Here is a 5,140-nt window from a genome sequence, read left to right as displayed (position 1 = left end):
CTGAGCCCTCCACAAGCCACTGGGAATTTTAAAAAGCGCTCTATACCCTTCCAGCTTTGGCTGCTTCATAATGTAGCCATTAATCTATGCACAGCCTATTTTTAGAATCCATAACATGTTTTCTGGGGAAAAAAAAATGCTTGAAAGACCCATTCCTCTCCCTCAGAGTTGACATTGAACTTGATTTAATAGAAGAGACTGAAATTCTTTCCATTAAAAAGTGTATTATAAATGCTCAAGGAGCTGTAACTGCGTTTGAAAGCTAGGTRTATTCCTGCCAAAGGGGTAAACTTGCTCTGTCGACCAGGAGAATATTTCTAGCTGAACAATTTACCCTTTAGGAACCTTTTTCCTAGGGGTCCACAGAGCAAGCAGATCTTAGCTATTTTTCTGACAGAGCAAAATAAATTTAATCTACCTGCAGATTATTAAAGATCAGTGGTGTAAAAACTACCTACCTGCTCAGACTCTTAGCCTGGTACCATCTAGCAACTGCGTGCTGAAAGGTCCAAGGTACTGGGTTTCAGTGTGGTGTGAAGAGCTCCCTGTGATGGCTTAACACTGCCAGTTTGTACTGCACATTCAAGTAGGAAGCCTTGAAGTCTTCCACAGAGACAGGCATCACTATTTGGAGTCTGCAGAAGGGGAGACAGAGCCACAGAGCAGAGAAAGCAACTTGCCTAGGACTGCAAGGAGAGTTTATCCTAAAGGTTGAAATAGTATCAGCACTTCACATAGGGACTTAGATGTAACCTTTAGAGAGCATACTTCTTTAGCAGGAGCAGGGAGGAGTTTTTCCATTGCATATGTCCCCTCGTTCCTTAAATGTGCAACAAAGCACTATGCACACATGGTCTTTTGAAAACCATGGTGCTACTCTTATATTCTTTTTTTTTTTTTTCCTTTATTGTGGAGAAAAAATCATTCTGAAAATGGTGGGCTGAGAATAATAACGTCAAACTTTCATTGTGACTGTTGTTGATTATTGGAACAAGCGCTTCCTCTTCTCTCCATACATGATCCCAGGATAAGAAACCAGCCTCCTTTAGACCTTGAGAAAACCGGCTCTCTCCTCACTAATGATCATCTCACTTAAGATACCTGATCAATTCAGCTGAGCTGCAGTAGGCTACTCTTGCACATCAGACTAAGGGCACATGTTAAGTGCTTTACTGTGAAAATGGAGCCCTTCAAAATCTGCTCATAGTGAGGAAAAGTCCTCAGGGAAAGAAATACCTAAGGAAGCCACAGCAACAGGAATGTGGAGCACGAAAGAAATGCACAACTGGACCCTGAGCCTGACGAACAAGTTATTACTGAGTTGCACTCATCCACATAGCTACATCTGTAAGATACAGCTCATCGATGTTTGCAGCTTCAAATTCTTCAAGTCAAAACAAGCGTGAGTGATTTGCTGTGTCTACATGGCATAATTAGAGATGTAAACAATGGCTGCCACAGCAGAAACTGGAGCAATATGCTAAGTAATTACCTGAGTTATTTCAGTCCAGCTGTATTCTGCATCATTAGTGTAATTATAGGAATTMAATTCTAGCTCAGCATACCTTTCATAGTTCAGTTTGTGCACAACAACCTGTCCATAGTTTTTATGATGTTCGCCCCACCGCCAGGGTGGCCCTTGCTCTCCCCCATTTTTCATTATCTGTGCCACAAAGGAAAGACCCATTAAGCAAAACAAGGTTAATTATGCTTTCATCAGAAGGGTTTCAGAAAGGAGTTCCTCTCAAAAACAGCAGAGTGGGGAGTCCATTCATTCTCTCCCCTTTCCTAAAACCACACACTGAATGTCTCTGCTTACATTTCAGAGTTCTCTTCATGCCTGGTATGTCTCTGTGAATGTATCAGATATGAATGAAGCGTGAATAATATGCAACTATTTTCCTCTTTTTTTACTCCTATATTGCTCAGTGCTCTATTTTTCTAACTCTTCCCAAGAGCAAGAAGGAAACCATTTCCCTGCCCCCTTCGTCTTTGTTTCTTTTCCTTCTTATTCAGGAAGGGGCTTGTATCTGAATCTGTTAGAACTATTGTGCTATATTCATCAGTTCTACTTAGTGCAGCTCATGTGTGAATCAAGGCTCTTTTCTCCATGAGAAAAGATATTTCCCTTTATACTGTTCTAAGTCAATTACTTTGTTGGCCTTACGTGCTTTTTCTTCAAGGCAGACGTATGATAAGAACTTTCCCTAAAGCCCTTTTTATTATTTGTCATGTTATAAGGACTGGAGTACCAATGGTTTGCCTCATGTAGACATCACACCAATTGAGTGAGAAAGGTCATAAAAGGTAGCACAGCACCTTCTTGTGATGAATAAAGACAAGTCCTACTGCACTCAACACAAGCAGATTAATAAAGCATCTACATAAAGCAAAACATTTTTTGTGTTTGCATAGGACAGTGATGATTTCTGCCTTATCAGACAAAGCCAGTTACTTCAACCAACAGCTGAATCTTAACTTATGACATTGTGAAGCCTCAGAGGAACGTGAACAATGAAGTGAGAGACATGCGATGCTTTCAGTACAGATGAATGTTGGAAAGATAACCTCGAAGTATGGTAAAAGCCTTTGGGCTTGATTATATAGTTGCTCTAAACACACCCACACACAAATGTACAGGGTTTTGACATTGTTGATTTGTTGTTGGTTTCTTTTGGGAGAAAGTGGGGCAAAAAGCCAGTCAGAATGGCCTGGTTCCAAATGATCCAGGTATAAAGCCCGTTGTAAGCTTTTGATAATCCCACTTTCCCCAGCTTCAGTTTCAAGCACCAACAGGCCCATGTTAGACCAACTAAAAGCCACCTGGTTTCAGAAGTGTTTTCACATCCCGTGGGATAGAGAMAACAAACATGCCGCTTCAACCCAATTCATTTTGCAAGACAGTAAGGATCTTTATGGTCAATATCAAAATTTGCTGCAGGCAGAAGCAAAGGCAAAAAAATCATGCAATATTATCTTGATCTAAGGATGGCAGAAATTGTATCTAGTGTTTAGTTTGCTGGCCAAGCTGGTAACCTCAGCTGCGGCCTGGAAAAAAAATGGAGAGAAAACAGCTTTTTTTCACTTTCTCCTGATGATAAGGTTTCTTGATGATCTAATTTCCCAACAGCTTCACTCAAGCTAGGTGACAAAAACTGCCTAGAATGGTTACTTGTAGCTGTTAAACTAGAACTTTGGGGTTTTTTTTTCACTTCTGGTTGCTGGTGAACACCATATCCCAGTTTTACGTTATCTCATGGTAACTGTGGTAACTGCTACCATTCCTAGGCCTACTGAAGAACGAGAGTCCCAGACAGTAAGCTGGATGTTTCTTTGCTGAACAAGAGGTGTTAATTTCACTGTTATGTGCAAGTCCCTTTAAGTTGCATTCAGTTTGGGAAAGGTGATGAATGGTACAGATTGCCAGTGCATGCTCTGATTCAAAAGCAGTGGTTTCACAAGAGTATGTCCCATGTTCTCATTGGGCTTCTGTTGCTTTCATGTAGCATTTGTATACAAATAAGCTCAAGATTCTGCTTGTGTAGCAAAGCTCCCCAAGAAAATGGACCTGGAAATATAAGCACCACTAACATTCCTTTACTCACAGGGTCCAAATGTAGCTTCATCAGTGTAAAAGTCATTAAGGAGCTCTGGTTGCACCCACGTAAAACCACACGCCAACACAACTCAGTAAAGGTGCCAGTAAAGCACATGCAGAAGTCAGCTGAGAAGTCAGCATAACTTGGTACTAAAATGCTTCAATGGGGYCATGATTTGAAATTTCTTTTCCTTCTACAGAGGAGGAACTAGGTGAGATCTAAGGAAGGTAGAGGCATCTGCATAGATGAAAAAGAAATGAAAGACCTAGGGAAGACCTACCAGGGATAAGAAAACTCACAGTCTAAAGCTTCAAAAGCACAGCAGCATGCAGGTCTTTTCAGCTACACAGAAAACATCARTACTAGCACCCTGTAGCCTCCTACTCTGAAAGGATACAAGAAATACAAAGGCAAATGGCAAAAATACCAGCAGCTGCTTGCCGGGAGCTGCCATCAGATGGTTTCCGATTGGTGACGGACTCAAGCAAGCCCTTCCTTCTGGCAGGTGGGGTAGGGACTCCTTTTTGTTCTTGCCTTGGTGTGATTCAGCAGTGCTATGTTCTCCAGAACAAAAAGCTCAGCAAAGTCTCTCTAGAGTGGCTGGATTCCCACCATAAGCCACAAAAAACCTGTCTTCAAAGTAGTGAAGAACTAAGTTTTTATATGTAGTCACCCCTTTGCACGGCAGCTCAGTAAAACAAGAGAAACTCTTTTGACTTCCTCTCCTCCACAGTTTTAATTTTAAAATGTGTGTGCCAGGGACCTTCAGCTGCCTCCTAATTGTTCCCTAGCTTCCTGTCAAARAGATCCAGACCTAAATCCCAGGAAACTTCTCACTCCCTGTGCGAGGCAGAACTCAGGAGAACAATAACTGGCTACAATCAATAGCACTGCAGCAGAGACTTGTTAAAATACACATTTGCATTGCTRTGTGCTACTGAGAAGTGTCAGCATGCAATAGCAGCACACAACAGTTAGAGCACAAATGTATTAAGTGCTGAAAATCACCAATTAATTTATCTTTTACCTTCTCTGGTGACTGCTACCAAGAACTATCTCTCTTTAAAAAGAAAAGCAGATGGATGAAATAAAAAGGTATACAAAAAAATTTGCTACCATACACATGCACACCATGCACGATCTTGTTTAAAATGTAAGAGTCCATTTCCCCAACTGCATTATTTTTTCATCTTGATGTCAGTTCCCAGGATTGATGGTGCCATAGTGCCTGAGCTGGTGAAATAGGATGGCCCTGAAGTCATTATTTTTCAGATCCTTCTGGATGCTGTATCACAGCTTTCCAAATTAATTAACAGTTTCTTTTGGCGCAAGCCCAAAATTTGTTTATCTTGAGACCCTAAAAGTACTTYCACTTCATAAGTGAAATAATTGTCACTTGTAACAATAATTGTCATAATTGAAAACCAAATAAACTAGTCTGAATTTCTCAGCAAAAGCAACACATCTTTCCTTTCTAGAGCAATGCCACAGCTACCTTGCAYAGAAGACATAGCATGTACTGCTAACCTCTTCACATGGTT

Source organism: Nothoprocta perdicaria, unplaced genomic scaffold, assembly GCF_003342845.1.
Source record: "Nothoprocta perdicaria isolate Ctin4 unplaced genomic scaffold, notPer1 scaffold_24, whole genome shotgun sequence".
In the NCBI taxonomy this organism is placed as follows: Eukaryota; Metazoa; Chordata; class Aves; order Tinamiformes; family Tinamidae; genus Nothoprocta; species Nothoprocta perdicaria.
The sequence above is the reverse complement of the archived record's forward strand: the minus strand, read 5'-3'. Positions refer to the sequence as shown.